Source organism: Pseudophryne corroboree, chromosome 2 (genome assembly GCF_028390025.1).
Source record: "Pseudophryne corroboree isolate aPseCor3 chromosome 2, aPseCor3.hap2, whole genome shotgun sequence".
NCBI lineage: Eukaryota > Metazoa > Chordata > Amphibia > Anura > Myobatrachidae > Pseudophryne > Pseudophryne corroboree.
The window spans coordinates 158,080,605-158,100,458 of NC_086445.1; the positions used below are offsets into that span (position 1 = coordinate 158,080,605).

At 44.2% G+C, this 19,854-nt stretch overlaps 1 long non-coding RNA gene across 1 annotated transcript; it reads right to left on the minus strand.

Moving 5' to 3' along the window:
• Positions 1-1,865: 1,865 nt before the first annotated feature.
• LOC135050591 (uncharacterized) lies at positions 1,866-3,826 on the minus strand. The gene is made up of 4 exons (XR_010241685.1): positions 3,740-3,826; positions 3,286-3,658; positions 2,955-2,976; positions 1,866-1,961 (listed from the first exon to the last, which is right to left on the minus strand). It is a non-coding gene; the product is annotated as an uncharacterized LOC135050591 (long non-coding RNA).
• Positions 3,827-19,854: the final 16,028 nt, after the last annotated feature.

The window sequence follows — 19,854 nt, forward strand, 5'->3', positions numbered from 1 at the left end:
GTAATAAATGTCTGTTCGTCATTCTGCAGTTCCTTCATTGCATTAATAAATAATAAACACCCGCTTAACTTGAAAACAAATTTTTTTTTATTTTTTTTTTGGTTTTTTTATAATATAAACATATATTTTTATTTTTTTTAAACAAAAATTAAAACAACGTTTGCATTTGGTCAACAAGACCCAGCAAGGCCTGGAGATGTATCCTCATGTTGCCAATAATGGCCGCAAAAGATGTGGGATCTCCAACGGCAACATCTGAAATTAAGAGATAACATAAACATTAATAACTTACTCACATTACTTATTATACAAGCAAGGCACAAAGCACACTTTAATGCAGGCATGTCCAAACTGCATCCCTCAAGCTGGTGTGAAACTACATATACCAGCATGCCTTGACTCAGTTTTGGGGCCAGGGAAAGCCAAAGCTGTGTCAGGGCATGCTGGGATGTGTAGTTTCTCAACAGTTGGAGGTCCGCAGTTTGGACAGGCCTGCTTAATGGCAAAGTTACTACATCATGGCTGTTTTATGGTACAATCATTAGCAGAAAAACACACAAGCCTGCTCTGGGTTTTTTTAATAAATTTTTACCGTTTACGAGACCATGGGGTACATTTACTACTATGTGAGTTATATTTAAGATGGAGCGTTGCCCATAGCAAACAAGGAAAAATAAGAATATTATCTTGTAGAAGTGGTTCCCCAATTGTAAAGTATAATCTTATTGGTTGCTATGGGCGACATCCCATGTTAAAGATAACTACCATCTTCGTCAATGTTACACCATGTTGGCATTCATTTACATCTGGAGTGTATTTATGATTTTTTTTATGGGTTTGGTCCTGCATCATCACACTGCATATCAACATCTTCAGAAGGACAACAGATCCTAGCATGCCCACACTCCCTGAAAGCTGACCTTACTAAATAAGGTCAAACAGGTTTGACTTTAGCCAATAATCATTTTGTGAGTGTAACTTTCACACCACAAATCAGTGTGTCATTAGGCTGCATAACAAAGTGAAGCATGTGATTTGTAAGTGCAAATATTAAGACTACACAGGCACAAGTGTAAAAGACCAACAACATACTAAACTCCACTCAGGTCTAACTGTTTCCCTGAAAACCTAACACATATAAACCCTGTTGTCCTGGCAACCCTGTCGACCTAATGAGTGTCGACCTAGAGTGGACACACAAAACATTGCACACATAAACACTGTACATATAATGACACTCACAAAAATGTAAATACAACATGTAGACCATGAAGAATAACACAAATATTTGTCCTTGGTACAAGAATTCCAACAGTACAACACTGCATGTTTTGGCATTGTAAGTGTAAGTAGGTAATCATTTTTGGAGAACATGTTAAAACACTTACTTTCCTCTGCAACATGATGGTTGACAGTTAATTCAGCAGGGGCTTCTTCTGCCCACTCACTGGGTGGGGAATGCGGCTGGATGGGGGAAGGCGGCTGGATGGGGGAAGGAGGAGGGATTGGGGAAGGAGGAGGGATTGGGGAAGGAGGAGGGATGGAGGAAGGAGGCTGGATGGGGGAAGGAGGCTGGATTGGGGATGTAATTTCAGAGGGTGGGTCTGATTGAGAGGGCGAGGGGGGCGGAGAGAAAGTTAAGCCAATAGAGGGTGAGGGGGGCTGAGAAGGTGAGTTTGAAGTTGAAGGAGAAGGGGTATGGGAAGGAGGAGAAGGGGTCACAGAAAGAGATAGAGAGGTGGTGTGAGAAGAGGAGTGGAAAGTGGAGTGGGCCGGGGAAGCTGAGGGGGACTGGGAAGCTGAGGGGGACTGGGAAGCTGAGGGGGACTGGGTAGCTGAGGGGGACTGGGAAGCTGAGGAGGACTGCGAAGGGGAGGGGGAGTGAGAAGGGGAGGGGGAGTGAGAAGGGGAGGGGGACTGGGAAGGGGAAGGGGGCTGAGAGGTCTGCCGTTGTTCTCGTCCTATAATGATATTTTTGAAAAAATGTATTTTGCATGTTAAATTACATACTAAACAATTTGAAAAATCACTGTTCTGTTCCATGTAAAAGACTGTGGTTTGTTTTTCTTAAAAATACACATTTTAAAAACATCATCATGTTGCCCACAGCAAACAAAATGAGTCAAAACTTTTACTTTGAAGCTCATTCCTTAATCTATTCCATTGAGTCATATTGATTGGTCTAGGCAACATCACCAGATAACTATTCAAGGCACCTTATTATATAGACAGCACTGATCAAGTATTTGGGTACAGTTTCCTGCCTGGTTATTAATTCTGGAAAACATGCACTTGTTTGGTGACACTTTGCTACAGTCAGTACTGTTTGCCCTAACCACACACACTGTCCTATGTTATAAAAATGGACAATCAACGTTGCAATTAGCCTACCACTTAGTGTAAATTTCTTACATTTTTGCTAAGAATCTTATGTAATGTAACTTACTGCGTGCATGCATAGCCCGTATTTGCTGGCGGATCTCCGCCAACAGCTCTGGCGTCCTCCTGCGGAGATCACTCCATCTCCGCGCTAGTTGGATGATTGTCCGCCTGCTGCGGACGCGAGTCCGCAGCAGGCGGCGGACCTCCGCGTAGGCCTCGCGCTTAACCCGATTTGGGATGAAGCACCCAACGCGGCCTACGCGGCGGTCCATCACCGCAACCAGGACGCGGAGCTCCCGCCTGGTGAAAGGTGCAGCACGCATCATGGCAATGGCGTTTTCCTTATTTGGGCATATATTTATAGTGTCTGTTAGCATGTGATTGGTCAAAAATCTATGTTGTCATTTCTAATAACTTTATTGATCTTTGCAATGCTGTGAAGAGCAGAGTGTTATTTCGCACGAGCGGAAATACGCATTCGCATTAGCAAAATTTTTAGCAAAAAAAAACACAAACACAGACACAGAGACACACAGTTTTGAAAAAATTCCTACAAATATCTGTGTACTCACCACAGTTTGTGTGATCATTCAGCTGGACAGTCACAAAGTGGGCAACATTCAATTTCATTTGTTTGTGTGTTTGTTTAAATAATCAGGATTTTAGGATATAAAACAAATAAGGACACTATTTAGCATCATCACATTTTTAACATTTCAAATCTAAAATTGAAAGCTTAACGTGTTAACGGATTTTTAGTATCAAAAAAATTACACATTCCAACACACCAAAAGCATTACACAATGACCTTACAATATCAAACAAAATGTCAACATTACAAATAATACATAAGCATACTGTGATTTTAATTTGGATAAAAAAGATAATATAAAAACACTATACCTGAAATATTCAGCAACAATGCTTGCCCTGACTTGGCTCCCCCTCCGTGTAACACTCCCCCCACCGAAGTGTCGAACAACCCCTGGCTCCTCATCAGGCAATTCCTCTGTCTGAGGAAGCTCTACGCTACTCCTTACCGCGATATTGTGTAGTATTGCGCACAGAACCACTAGTTTACTTGCCATCTCCGGCGAATACATGATGTCGCCACCAGTGCGGTGGAGCACACGAAACCGCCCTTTAAGGACCCCAATTGTGCGCTCCACCAGCTGCCTAGTGGCAGTAAGCGCGGAGTTAAATGCCGTCTGTGGTCCTGGCCTGGGATTACGGTAAGGAGTCATGAGCCAGGGGGTGCAAGGATATCCACGGTCTCCTGTTTGAGGAAAAACCAAAATTAGAAATAGTAAATTTTGAAGAAAAAAAAAATTTGAAAGAAATATGTGCAACAACTCACCCAATAACCACATGTCTGCTCGTTGACTTGATCTTAATCTGTGCCATATCCCTGATTGTCTAATGACATACGCATCATGGGAACTTCCAGTAAACTTTGCGTTCAGGGAAAGGATCTGGAGGGATGGCCCACAAACAACCATTACATTCAGAGAATGAAACAGTTTCCTGTTTCTATAAATTTCTTCATTATGTTTTGGTGGCTGAATAGCTACATGTGTGCCATCCACAACCCCAATAACATGTGGGAAGCGACTACCACCTTCCGCAAATTGCCGCTTCACCACATCTAGGGCACCAACATCCAAAGGCATAGCAATAAATTGCTTCACACGCTTGAGGAAAGCCTGGCAGACACGCCGCAGGACCTTACTGAACTGGCCCTGCGACATGCCAACCAGGTCTCCAACCACATGCTGGTAAGACCCTGTTGCCAAAAAATGTAACACAGCAAGGAATTGTGTCAATGGTGGTATTGCTGTAGGATACCGAATTTCAGACTCCAGATCACTCTCTATTATGGAGAGAGTGTCTAGGATTAGATGTGGTGGCAGCCTGTATCTACGTACAACCACATCATCTGGCATCCCAAAAAGTAGGACACGGGGTCGGAAAATTGGTGGCCTAGCACGCCTCCGTTGCCTTGGTTGATGAGGAGCCGGTTGTGGTTGTGGGGCTGGCGGTTGGGGTGGGAGTGCTGGCGTGGGTTGGGGAGGTAGGGCTTCTGCTGCGATAAATATAGACATCACACACTTTTATTAAAAAAAAAATGTTGAATAAGACAAAAACAAAGTCCAAAAAATATGCAAACAAAAAATTTGTAAAAAAAGGGGGTGTCAACTTACTGCAGGAGCGTAAGACATTTTTTCTGGGTTCAATTCAGGACCAAAAAGAATATTATCACAAAAAAGAAAAACAACATTATTTTTATAATGAAAGCTACATATGTTAAATTGTAATTGTTAAAAATACTATTATTTAAAAAAACAGAACATCAAACACATCACAAACACCTACTACAAAATTATGAATAATTGGTTAAAAACATTTAAATAAAACAAACAAAAAGTTAGCCCTTTAGTAGCTAGTCCAGCCAAGAACAACACTACTTTGCTGATCAATCCCGGTAAAAAACATAACATTTATTATCAAGATGGAAAACAAACATAATCAAAACACTTTGAACAAATACAAACAGGCACCAACACAGGCCCAGGGAACTTACCTGATCCAAAATAAAGCAAGGAACTATTTGTGTTATATAGCACACAAAATAAACAAAATAGACTAGGGTTACGTCACCCAAAACAATTCTCCTACAAGAGAGCAAATATGACAGTCAAAAACAACATACAGACCAATAAACCAAACAGGCACCAACACAGGCCCAGGGAACTTACCTGATCCAAAATAAAGCAAGGAACTATTTGTGTTATATAGCACACAAAATAAACAAAATAGACTAGGGTTACGTCACCCAAAACAATTCTCCTACAAGAGAACAAAAATGTCAGTAAAAGCAATGAAGCACAGGTTTATTTGCAAAAATGGACTAGCAAAATATATATGTGTAAAAAAGAATAACAAACAATCAACATAAAATAAACACTTTTAAATCAAAAAATGAACAACAAGACGAATTCCAGAATACTCACAAACGAAAATTCGCAGACAAAATGCTACACTGACTATATTCTAAACGCAAACGAAAGGACAAATGTATGCTTGACAATTACTCACTCTGAAAATTCCTATAGCACCTTCACGCACAAGCCAACAAACTCAAGTGAAAGAAACTCCAAACTACCTACACTCACAGCGTGCAAAGTAGGCCCTTAAATAAGCAGTGCAATCATTAACCAGATTAACAGTGTACACCTGTGTGAATTAACGCTACGCACGTAGGTATATAAGCACACACCTCGGCGTACACACGTCATCACAAACATGGCTTCTCGTGAGCAAATCGCAGCAGAGATGGACCGCATTGCAGAGCAGGAGATGGCATTGCGGAAAAGACGCCTAGATTGCCAAAGGCGCATGTTGGAATACGCCTCTGCGGATGTTGAAGAGGCAGGACCTAGTACTCTGCAAATGTCTGCTTCTGAACCACAACAATTGACTGGGGATACCCTGCCACACACACATAGTGACCAAACTGAGGGAGAATTGGCTTTAGCCACACAAACACAACAGACAGAAGCTGCTAGTGAGGAGGAAGATGGTGATGACCAACAAGAAGAAACCTCACAGGCTACCTCCAGACGGAAGAAAAGACAGCCTGCATTCACTAAGAGGGAGTTGCGTGTCTTGGTCACGCAGGCCATGTCCAAAATCCATAGAGGGCCAAAAAACATGGGGGCGGCTTCAAAAGATCGCATCTGGAGAGACATCACAAAATCTGTGAATGAAGTTGGCTCTGTCGTCAGAACATCACAGGAAGTGAGACGACGGTAAGTGCATATTGACAGTCATTTTTCAGTGATAAGTTGACTAAAAAATGTAGTTACATGTGATGTTATGTCTAGCAAACACAAGCAGAACACGTGTCCTATATATTAGCTTAGACAAATAATAAGACTCTACTTTGTCCCTCTTTCACAATACATATGTAGGTGGGCCGACTTCAAATCCCGCCTGAAGGCAAAGAGGGCTGCGGAGTGGAATGCCTCAAGGGCTACAGGTGGAGGAGCACCTGTCGCTGTGGAGTATACTGACTTGGAGGAGATGGCGATGCCCTGTGTCAGTTATGAGGAGGGCCAAGGGGTGTCTCATATGGACACGGACCTGCCTGAGATCCTGACGGGACATGACTTGGAAGGTAAGTTTACACATTTAGTTGTCTGTAATTTTGACAGTATTTATAATAATAAACTAATTTTGTATCCAACTTTTTCCCCACACATTCTTCTATTTGCTTGCCACAAAACACAGCACAGGGGGGTGATCCGTTTGAGTCACAGGACGGTTATGTGGTTGAGGCTGAGGTGGAGGGACCTAGTGAGTCTGGCAGTGTGGGCCAACAAATCCCACCTCTGCAGGTTCCTACTGGCCCCCCCACCCAACCCTCTGCTATCCCGGAGATCCTGCTTGAAATCGCTAGGTATGGTGAGAGCCTAAATCGGTTTCAAGACGGGGTCATCCGGGAGGTAAGCCAGATAGCTGTCCGGCTCACTGAGCACCGAACCTGTGTTGAGCAAGGTGTTGCTCAACTCTGCCAAGGTCTGGCAGAGATCAGGCAGGGCCAAGAACAACTTGCCTCCTCATTCCAAAGCCTTGCAAATAACATCTTGCAAGGGCTCCAGGCCATCGCTGTCTCCCTTGCCCACAGTGGCAGAGAGCCACCCACATCGGCTCCCTCCCCTGCCCCTGCCCAGGAAGAACAGCCCACTGGGCAGGCCCAACGAAGGTCGCTCCGCAGACCTTCCAAAGAAGAACAGCCTCAGGCGGGGAGAAAAAGAAGAAAATGATGTCTCTCCAGATGGGCAGCACCCATGTTTTTGATGTTGCCTCTATGTATTTTTGGAGTTGGCTTGTGTGGCCAGAATGGATAACTCCCTCTTAGTGAAATGTATTCTTTCTGTTTGGATGTATTGTAGCCTGTGAGTTTATGTGTATAAACACCAGAGCCATCTTCCTCTTACTAGTGTGCTATGTATTGTTGTGTTTGTGTGGTGGATCCTAATTCTTTCTCATTTGGTTTAAAATTTGTGTGTGGCAGGGTGTGTCATGTTTTATTTATGCTTAACAAATATACTTTTGTCAGAAGCAGAATTTTGCAGAATACTGAGTTCTGCTATCTAATGATTGTCAGTGCCATCTGCTTGTTGCTTGGTCCATCTCTGCCTGTGCGACTCACGTGGAGCCATGTTGTTTAAATGTTGTGAAATATTATTATAGTAATAAAAAAGATATTTAAAAAATTTGAGCAGTTTCTTCAAGGTAATGCAGTTCCAGAAAGATTAGGTCAGCATATAGACACTTGTAGACCAATCTGCAAATTCTCCTTAAAAATTGGTAAAAACACCAAAAAAAGGTATGCTTTGCACCACACTTTAATGTCCATATTAAGTAAACAGACACGACGCTTTTTATAAATATCTATGGTCAACAGGACATCATTTCAAACATTGTCAGATATTATAATCAAATATTATTGTGACTTTTAAGACTAAATTAAAGTGTATGCTGCATTATGTGGGTGTTGGTTTATTTGTCAAAAAAGTTGCAGATTTCAAACACTTTCACAAATATTTTCACTTGTTTGTATTTGGGAGTCTTACACACATTAAAACAAGTTTAAAAAATGCTTACACAACAACTTCAACAAAAATCACACCCTTATTTGGCAGTGTGTGAGATTTATATGTGAGTAGAATAAACATGTAATGTGTGTTCAGACAATTGCTGGTTGGTAACTTTCATCTGCTCATTAATTAACAAGTAATTGGACATCAGATGAATGTGCTATCCAATTAACTGCTAATTACTGCATACACACTTGTACCAGTACTTCGCAAATGTAGAGTAACTGCAGACCTACTCGGCTGCTGCGTGAATGTTGCTACGGTTTCCTATGTTAGTTTTAACAGCGACAATGTTTATTTGCGAAAAACACGCCCATTGCGAGTTGCATACTCCCACACTGTACGCCCACTTTCACGCCCATGTTGGAGCATTGCGAAGTCTCGCCTCCGCCACGCCCACGCCACTCCTCGTTTTCGTTTGCCAGTTACGGCTTTTTTTTTTCTGAGTAATTTTGCACAGTTGTCGTACGTATGTACTCGCGCATGCGTAATCACGCATTTGCGCATGCGCAGATACTTACATTTCGTACATTTGCGTTGCGAAGACTCTTAGCGACCAACTCGGAATGAGGGCCTGAATTAGGCCCTCAGATCTGATCGCAGATGTGCTAGTCCGCCCTGCATGTCAGGCCCAAACCCCCCTGCGCACAAGTGCCAAAGCATCGCACGGCGGTGATGTTTTCAGACCCTCCAAGTAGCACGCTACCTGCACAGCCTAGCTGCACTGGCAGGCGGCTACCTGCCACGTCCTGGGTCGCAGCGGCTGCGTTTGACATCACACAGCCGCCGCGGCCCACCCCGCAATGGTAGGGACACGCTTGTGTTGTCTGGACCGCGCCCCACCAACGGCGTTCTAATGCTGTTGGAGCTTGGCACGCCCCCTCCCAGGCCGCGACCGCCTCTGTCTGTCATTCAGGAAGAGGCGATCGCAGCCCTGACATGTTTTTGCATCTCACGGGATGCGCACGCGCAGGGCGCCAGCTGCATGAGCGCACTTCCCAATGGGCTTCAGACTGCGATCGAGTCTGAATTAGTCCCATATTTACTAATATCGGGTTTTAGACACGATAATCAGAGTTTCTTATCACAGCTGTTCCTGCAATAAGAAATTAATATTTGCACGAATGTACTAAGAATCACTGTAGGGACAGGAGCTTATAGAAAATAACCCATCCCTATGATGTGCAAAGTGAAATGACTACAAGCTATCATTTTACGTCTACTTCAGAAGCTGGGTCTGTTCTGCACATGTGGGTTAAAGTGTGTGTGTGGGGGGGATGAGGTGGAACTGAGTTCCACCACCTGTAATGGCAGGGGGAACTAGTTCCACCACCTCCATAGCCCTGCACAGTAATTCCAACAGAAAAGCCCACCCCATCACCTACATCAATAGATGATGCAGACAGCGCTAGTGTTACTGATGAGCTGCAGCCACCTCCCCCTTCCTCAGGTCCTGGTGGCTACATGGTCCTCCTCCATCTACAGCCCACACCTCCTGGTACTGACACATGCTGTGTCTGTTGAACAGCATTCAACCCCTCCTTAGGTCGTAGTGGCATCCTTTTCCGGCACAGCATATGTGATGTCATGCTGTCGCCGCTGCTGAAGTGAAGAGGAGCCATGAAGAGGAGCAGGCTCTGTGCATCTTGAAGACAAGATGAGAGGGGACTGAAGGGACAAGAGAGGTGGGGAAGCTGCTGCAGGGACACATAGCATGGAGCTTTGATAGGGACACAGGCGGTGAGCTGCTGGAGTGACAGAGGCAGAGATGTGTATAAGAGGCACTACTCTGGGCATTATGTGTATAGGCGGCACTACTGTGGTTATTATGTGTAAGGGGCACTATTATTGTGGCCATTCTGTATATTAGCAGCACAACTACTGTGGGCATTTTGTATATAAGCGTCACTACTGTTGGCATTATGTGTAAGCGGCACTACTGTGGTAATTATGTGTAAGGCGCACGGCATTTGAATTAGGGGTACTATTGTGTGACCACACTGCTTCTTTGTGAGATCAATGTCCCTTTATAAAGTATGGGAAGCAGGGCACTATTTTATAGTTTGCAGGGGGGTGACGAAAACACTAGCACTGGCCCTGACTTCACTTAACGTGTGTGTGTGTGTGTGTGTGTGTGTGTGTGTGTGTAGGGGGGTGGGGTGGGGGGTAGGTGGAGGGGCAAATGAGTTCCACCACCTCCCCAGGACCACTTTAAGCCCTGCATGTGTGGTTGCATTCCGGAGCTTGGTAAATCTGGCAGCTATGGGGGCTGAGCAGGGGCAGATTGGCATGCCAGGACAGCTGGATGAAATAACGGTAGGCCAGTCCCCTCAGCCGTCCGCTTCACCCTGCCACTCAGGCCGGCTACACTGCAGGCTGGAAGGAAGCTGCTACCTGGAAGCCACTAGCCGAGAGAAGCAGCTCCGGTACTTGGGGACTCAGCAGGGGCGTGGCTACATGGTACTCAGCAGGGGGAGGAGTTACAAAGGACTCAGGAGTTAGGCCCAGCATTGCTGCTGATGTCAAGGAGAGAGACAGGAAAAGCTGACGCTGATCCATGGCCAGCCCAGCCAGTGAGAGTGCACTCTGCTGGTTTTATGGTACAGTACTGTAAGAGGGAGTGGAGGGAAACGTGTATGACTGTCTGTGTGTAACTTGCATGTGGACTTCTGTATGTGTCTTACATGTGTGGTGTGTGTAACTTGCATGTGGACTTCTGTGTGTGTCTTACATGTGTGGTGTGTGTAACTTGCATGTGGACTTCTGTGTGTGTGTCTTACATGTGTGGAGTGTGTGACTTCCATGTGTGTGTGAGAGAGAGACGTGTATGTGGGCTTCTCCGTGTGTGTGTGTGTGTGTGTGTGTGTGTGTGTGTGTGTGTGTGAATTGCATGTGAGGTGTGTGTGTATGTGTTTGTGAGACGTGCATGTGGGCTTCTCCGTGTGTGTGTGTGTGTGTGTGTGTGTGTGTGTGTGTGTGAATTGCATGTGAGGTGTGTGTGTATGTGTTTGTGAGACGTGCATGTGGGCTTCTCCGTGTGTGTGTGTGTGTGTGTGTGTGTGTGTGTGTGAATTGGATGTCAGCTTCTCTTTGCGTATGTTTGTGAGACTTGAATGTGAGCTTCTGTGTGTGTCATGCTTGCCTACAGGGAGGCTTCCATTTTTTGGCCCCCATTGCACTGCAAATTAGACTAGACTACAGCTCCCCTTGACAGACCCCACCCCCTCAAGAGATCCCGCCCCCATTAGGGCTGCATCCCTAAATTTCTCGGGCTGGTTTTCCATCTCAATTCGCCCCTGGGGCTGAGGCTGCTCCGATATCTGCTGTGGTCCCTCCATGGTACATTCGGGGAATACTTCATATTTGCAGATATCCCCGAAAACTGGTATTTGGGGGGAATATCCCACAAATAGTATATGATAAATATAGTAGGCCCATCTTTCACTAAATATGAATTCAAATCTAACATAACCTACATAAGTCTTGTATGACATTTCTAAATGAAGTCTGTCACAAATCTGATGTATGCAATAATATATCTCCTCTTTTATGTGCAGTGTGTTTCCGTACTGAAAACCCCCCAGATGGCGTGTAGCTGTCTTTGTTCTTTCCTTTTGTATTGCTGTCTCTCTGAAGATAACTGATCCACCAAGCAGCAAATCTGGCATCAAGTGATGTTACAGAGCTGTGGGCTTATTTCTGACTTCTGAGCCCAGATCAAATGATGGGAGAAATCTCCTGACTTTTTCATTTCAGCAGACAGACAGCATGACGTTCCGCCCTGGCTGTTCCTGTAATCCAGAGCCGCCTTATACACCAACCTCAAATTGACTTAAAATGAAGATGCTATTGCTAGTCATACACTGAAAGTATGTCTTGTGTACCCTTTATGTTATCGTTCTGTCATGCAATAATGGCACTTCATACACTATGAATTCAAGAAAGTTTATGCAAATGCAGTATATGCCATAAAGAATACTACAGTATATACACAAAGAGAGTTATTTATATAAGGTGCACTACTAAAATCTTAAAATATGTTTATGTACTGCAATGTGATCCTGCTCCATGAATCTTATGATACAGTATTAAATAGAAGAAAAAAAATGTGTAAAGAAAGAAATAACTTTGACACCTTTTATCAACTATGGTGGTTCATATTTTCAGGGCCGTAACTAAGGGTCAGGGCTCTGGGGACAGCTGACCCACGGTCCCTGCATCTGGAAGGGCACCCTGCAGCCAGTATTGCTGCTGCAGTCCTTTGGACACTTCAGACATTCACACTGCAGCCTGTACAGTCCCCAGCAGCGTCCTGAGGATGCTCCGGGCACTGCTGTTCTACCCGGCGGCTGGCAGACAAACATCTCTCAGAATGATGTTGTACCCTTAGGGGTGTGTGGCCATGAAAGGGTGCCATAAAGGTCTGTTACGGCATTGGATATGTTGGGCCTAATTCAGACCTGATCGTAGCCCTGCAAAATTTTGCAGGGCTACGATCAGGCACACTGACATGCGGGGGGACGCCCAGTTCAGGGCTAGTCCGCCCCGCATGTCAGGCCCGTTCTCCCCCTGCAGAAGTATAAAAGCATCGCACAGCGGCGATGCTTTTGCAATTCAGGAGTAGCTCCCGGCCAGCGCAGCTTTTGCGGCCGCTGCGACTCGCCCTCCGCACAGTCCGGCCACGCCTGCTTTGGCCGGACCTTGCCCACAAACGCCACCGTGCCTCCTCCTCCCGCCCAGTGACAGCCTCTGCCAGGCAGAGGTGATCGCTAGGCAACGACAGCCGTCGGCTGTCAGCCATGCGCCGGCGCATGCGCACTTCTGACCTGATCGCTGCGCTGCGATGTACGTCAGCGTGCGATCAGGTCAGAATGACCCCCGTTGTCTCAATATCAGCTTAATTATAATAAAGTATCATATATATGTATATAATACAGTAATGGCCTGAGCGATACAGGCACCATCGACTTTCCAGCGAGTGTGCCCAATGATTTAAAGAGGCAATTATTTAAAAAAGCAAAATCAACCTGCAAAACATTGGGCAAACTGTCCGGAAACTCACCAATGGCTGCATTGCACAAGCTGTTACAGTTACCCCTTAGTCTTCTAGAGAAACTGGGCCAATCATGTCCCTTTATTAAAAATGTTTCCTATATATATGGATAGTACAGCTTATTATGATGTGTGTTATATACAGTAGATGGTAAGCTGTTTGGAGAAGTAGTGACTCAAAGGGGGGAATGTAATGATGTCAAAGTGACCATGATTGTCAGTTTTACATAAAATATGTAAAGCAGCAATTTTTTTAAAGGAAAAACCAGGTTGGTTGCAGTCATCAAAAATATAGCAGAATTTTACAAACTTTATATTCTACAGGTGTCTTCAAAGTGGAGCATTGCATACATTACCCCTATGCATATGTAATAATTTCATAGATTGTGTAGCTGATCTCCACGCATACAATGGGTAACTCTCCCTGTGATATGTATATAACGTAATGTTTTATCAAGTGATGAACAGGAAGTCACATGTATCCAAAGAAACTATCAAGGTTCTTAATATGTCATCACCAGTACTGTAAGTGCACGATGGTAGGATTCAAATATATAAATCCACTATTTAGTAGCTAGCGATGGTGTAACTGACTCAATACAATTGTTCAATATGTTCGCCATTATACACATAATAAATCCAATCGATCGAACCAAAATATCTCCAATAATTATATATTGTAAATTGGAGAACAAAAACAGTAGTGCAAAGTCCGTAATATATCCACCAATGTATCATATGTGTGGAGTGGGCCTGATTCAGAGTCGCAGATGCAGATCTCCACCTGTGTTCAGAGTCAGTCATACAGTATCTATGTGGTTGTACTTACCCTATACATCTGCATATGAGAGCATCCATCATTATTATCACTGCACCAGCCATATCCCCATCTAAGACCACTATATGTCTGTATACGCTCACCACTGAATAGCCTGCAATTCCCTTTACAAACCCATTAATCACTTATCATGCCTGACTGCACCCAGTTACTGCACAACTTAAGCCTAAGTGTAGATACGTCTCATTCCATGAGATTCTGTATAGTCCGCAATCCGCAAAGATGTTCATGTATGTGATGCGACTGCTGTGCATGGAACTCTGAAGGACATATTTATCACAAACCACATTTTCTATGCAGCTGCAAGAAAAGCCCAGGTACAGCTCTGCTCACCGCAGATCACCGCATTGACCATCATACCACAACACACAATGATGTCCATATATCAGTGACTGCCAAACAAATGCCGGCGGACGGATCCCAGCTGTTATGATCCCGACAGCGGGATCCCATCCCCATAATGCCGGCAGCAGGGCGAGCGCTAGAAAACCCCTTGCGGGCTCACTGCGCTCGCCACGCTGGGGGCACGGTGGCTCGCCACAGGTTCTATTCTCCCCCTATGGATGTCGTGGACACCCACAGAGAGAATAAAATGTGGCGCCGGTATTCTGGTGGCGGCATTTCACCGCTAGTCGAGATTCTGGCATCAGCATTGTGACTGGCGGGATTCTGACTGGCGGTATTTTAACCGCTTCCCAACAATACATACAGCATTGCAGTGACTGCCTCCCGGCAGCCTAAACCTAACCCTCCCGCAGTTTAACCCTAACCCTCCCTGTGTGGGTGCCTAAACCTAACACCCATTCCCCGCAGCCTAAACCTAACCCTCTCTTCCCACAGCCTAACTCTAACCCCCCCCCCCCTCCCCCGCAGCCTAAACTCCCCCACCACCGCCCCCTGTAGCTTACCTCTCAGGCAGGCTGGCACACGATCGTTCGGGATCCAGCAAACAATTTACTCTTCCTGTTAGAGTGGTCCATAACAGTGTGTGACCCAGTGGTAAACTGAACTACATACTAGCATTTGTATACATAAGTATTTATCTTTATATGTTTAAAGGAAACTTATCTGTACAGTAAGTACCTATAGAATGAGTGCAAGGCATGATGTAGCACACACATGTTTGGCCTGTGTCTGCAGTACGTTTCTGCCTGAGCTGTTCTCACAGAATGTTGATCTCTGTGGTGAACAATGATGTAAGTACTCAGTGACAATTTCCAGTACGCCTGACTGACCCTGAATGCTGCTTGTTGGGATCATTGTCTGTCCAGCAGAATTATATGCACATAGTAGTAGAGATGAGCGGGTTCGGTTCCTCTGAATCCGAACCCGCCCGAACTTCAGGTTTTTTACACGGGTCCGAGCAGGCTCGGATCTTCCCGCCTTGCTCGGCTAACCCGAGCGCGCCCGAACGTCATCATCACGCTGTCGGATTCTCGCGAGGCTCGGATTCTATCGCGAGACTCGGATTCTATATAAGGAGCCGCGCGTCGCCGCCATTTTCACACGTGCATTGAGAGTCATAGGGAGAGGACGTGGCTGGCGTCCTCTCCGTTTAGAGAAGAGAGAGACACAGTATTTTGGGGAGCATTATTAGGAGGAGTACTACTATACTGTATACTACTATACTACTTGCTGCTGAAGTGATATTTTATACTAGATTAGATAATAGATAGTGTGACTGTAAGTGTATTATCTGACTTGTGGGGGAGACACTGACAGTGGGGAGCAGTTAGAGTCTGAGAGCAGGACTCAGGAGTACATATAACGTACAGTGCACACTTTTGCTGCCAGAGTCAGTGCCACACTGCCATTGTTGTGACCACACTGACCACCAGTATAATAATATATTTTGTGATTGTCTGCTTAGGCCTCGGAGTACTAGTTGCAAGTTGCAACGTGACCTGAAGTGACCACCAGTTTAATAATCAATCACCACCAGTTTAATATATATATATATATATATATATAATTGTATATAATATATATATATATAATATTGTATACCACCTACCCGTGGTTTTTTTTTTTTCATTCTTCTTTATACATACTACTATAGTAGCTTACTGTAGCAGTCTGCGGTGCTGTGCTGACCTGACAGTGTCCAGCAGGTCCGTCATCAGTCATTACATAATAAATATATATAGTACCTGTCCGGCTGCAGTACTAGTGATATTATATTGATTTCATCTCATTATCAATAATTTATCATCCAGTCTAGACTCTATATTAGCAGCAGACACAGTACGTTAGTCCACGGCTGTAGCTACCTCTGTGTCGGCACTCGGCAGTCCATCCATAATTGTATACCACCTACCCGTGGTTTTTTTTTTTTCTTTCTTCTTTGTACATACTACTATAGAGTATAGTAGCTTACTGTAGCAGTCTGCGGTGCTGCTGAGCTGACAGTGTCCAGCAGGTCCGTCATCAGTCATCATTACCTAATAAATATATTATCTACCTGTCCGGCTGCAGTACTAGTGATATTATATATACATACATATATATATATTGATTTCATCTCATTATCAATCATCCAGTCTATATTAGCAGCAGACACAGTACGTTAGTCCACGGCTGTAGCTACCTCTGTGTCGGCACTCGGCAGTCCATCCATAATTGTATACCACCTACCCGTGGTTTTTTTTTTCTTTCTTCTTTGTACATACTACTATAGTATAGTAGCTTACTGTAGCAGTCTGCGGTGCTGCTGAGCTGACAGTGTCCAGCAGGTCCGTCATCAGTCATCATTACCTAATAAATATATTATCTACCTGTCCGGCTGCAGTACTAGTGATATTATATATACATACATATATATATATTGATTTCATCTCATTATCAATCATCCAGTCTATATTAGCAGCAGACACAGTACGTTAGTCCACGGCTGTAGCTACCTCTGTGTCGGCACTCGGCAGTCCATCCATAATTGTATACCACCTACCCGTGGTTTTTTTTTTTCTTTCTTCTTTGTACATACTACTATAGAGTATAGTAGCTTACTGTAGCAGTCTGCGGTGCTGCTGAGCTGACAGTGTCCAGCAGGTCCGTCATCAGTCATCATTACCTAATAAATATATTATCTACCTGTCCGGCTGCAGTACTAGTGATATTATATATACATACATATATATATATTGATTTCATCTCAATATCAATCATCCAGTCTATATTAGCAGCAGACACAGTACGTTAGTCCACGGCTGTAGCTACCTCTGTGTCGGCACTCGGCAGTCCATCCATAATTGTATACCACCTACCCGTGGTTTTTTTTTTTTCTTTCTTCTTTGTACATACTACTAGTATAGTATAGTAGCTTACTGTAGCAGTCTGCGGTGCTGCTGAGCTGACAGTGTCCAGCAGGTCCGTCATCAGTCATCATTACCTAATAAATATATTATCTACCTGTCCGGCTGCAGTACTAGTGATATTATATATACATACATATATATATATATTGATTTCATCTCATTATCAATCATCCAGTCTATATTAGCAGCAGACACAGTACGTTAGTCCACGGCTGTAGCTACCTCTGTGTCGGCACTCGGCAGTCCATCCATAATTGTATACCACCTACCCGTGGTTTTTTTTTTTTCTTTCTTCTTTGTACATACTACTAGTATAGTATAGTAGCTTACTGTAGCAGTCTGCGGTGCTGCTGAGCTGACAGTGTCCAGCAGGTCCGTCATCAGTCATCATTACCTAATAAATATATTATCTACCTGTCCGGCTGCAGTACTAGTGATATTATATATACATACATATATATATATTGATTTCATCTCATTATCAATCATCCAGTCTATATTAGCAGCAGACACAGTACGTTAGTCCACGGCTGTAGCTACCTCTGTGTCGGCACTCGGCAGTCCATCCATAATTGTATACCACCTACCCGTGTTTTTTTTTTTTCTTTCTTCTTTGTACATACTACTATAGTATAGTAGCTTACTGTAGCAGTCTGCGGTGCTGCTGAGCTGACAGTGTCCAGCAAGTCCGTCATCAGTCATCATTACCTAATAAATATATTATCTACCTGTCCGGCTGCAGTACTAGTGATATTATATATACATACATATATAGCGTCTTCTGAAGACGGAGTAAATAAACTTCGAAACGTTGTTAGTTCTTGCAAACCTGCTTTTGTCTTGTTTATGACATCGGAGTGCCGCCGACAATACGCTATTGATGACTAGAGATGAGCGGGTTCGGTTTCTTTGAATCCGAACCCGCACGAACTTCACTTTTTTTTCCACGGGTCCGAGCGACTCGGATCTTCCCGCCTTGCTCGGTTAACCCGAGCGCGCCCGAACGTCATCATGACGCTGTCGGATTCTCGCGAGGCTCGGATTCTATCGCGAGACTCGGATTCTATATAAGGAGCCGCGCGTCGCCGCCATTTTCACTCGTGCATTGAGATTGATAGGGAGAGGACGTGTCTGGCGTCCTCTCCATTAGAATAGAGATAGATAGATTAGATAGAGAGAGATTGTGCAGAGTCGCAGACAGAGTTAGTTTACCACAGTCAGTGACCAGTGCAGTTGCTAGTTAACTTTTATTTAATATAATATATCCGTTCACTTCTCTCTGCTATATCCGTTCTCTGCCTGAAAAAAAAAACGATACACAGCACAGTCAGTCACACAGTGTGACTCAGTCTGTGTGCACTCAGCTCAGCCCAGTGTGCTGCACAGTCATCAATGTATAAATTAAAAGCTTATAATTAATTGTGGGGGAGACTGGGGAGCACTGCAGGTTGTTAGCAGGAGCCAGGAGTACAATTATATTAATTAACAGTGCACACTTTTGCTGCAGGAGTGGTGACCAGTGCCTGACCACCAGTATAGTATTGTTGTATACTACTAATATCTCTTTAAATATCAACCAGTCTATATTAGCAGCAGACACAGTACAGTGCGGTAGTTCACGGCTGTGGCTACCTCTGTGTCGGCACACGGCAGGCAGTCCGTCCGACCAGAATTGTATTATTTATTATTATATACCTACCACCTAACCGTGGTTTTTTTTTTCATTCTTTATACCGTCATAGTGTCATCCTAATTGTTACGAGTATACTACTATCTCTTTATCAACCAGTGTACAGTGCGGTAGTTCACGGCTGTGGCTACCTCTGTGTCGGCACACGGCAGGCAGTCCGTCCGACCAGAATTGTATTATTTATTATTATATACCTACCACCTAACCGTGGTTTTTTTTTCATTCTTTATACCGTCATAGTGTCATCCTAATTGTTACGAGTATACTACTATCTCTTTATCAACCAGTGTACAGTGCGGTAGTTCACGGCTGTGGCTACCTCTGTGTCGGCACACGGCAGGCAGTCCGTCCGACCAGAATTGTATTATTTATTATTATATACCTACCACCTAACCGTGGTTTTTTTTTCATTCTTTATACCGTCATAGTGTCATCCTAATTGTTACGAGTATACTACTATCTCTTTATCAACCAGTGTACAGTGCGGTAGTTCACGGCTGTGGCTACCTCTGTGTCGGCACACGGCAGGCAGTCCGTCCGACCAGAATTGTATTATTTATTATTATATACCTACCACCTAACCGTGGTTTTTTTTTCATTCTTTATACCGTCATAGTGTCATCCTAATTGTTACGAGTATACTACTATCTCTTTATCAACCAGTGTACAGTGCGGTAGTTCACGGCTGTGGCTACCTCTGTGTCGGCACACGGCAGGCAGTCCGTCCGACCAGAATTGTATTATTTATTATTATATACCTACCACCTAACCGTGGTTTTTTTTTCATTCTTTATACCGTCATAGTGTCATCCTAATTGTTACGAGTATACTACTATCTCTTTATCAACCAGTGTACAGTGCGGTAGTTCACGGCTGTGGCTACCTCTGTGTCGGCAGTCGGCAGGCAGTCCGTCC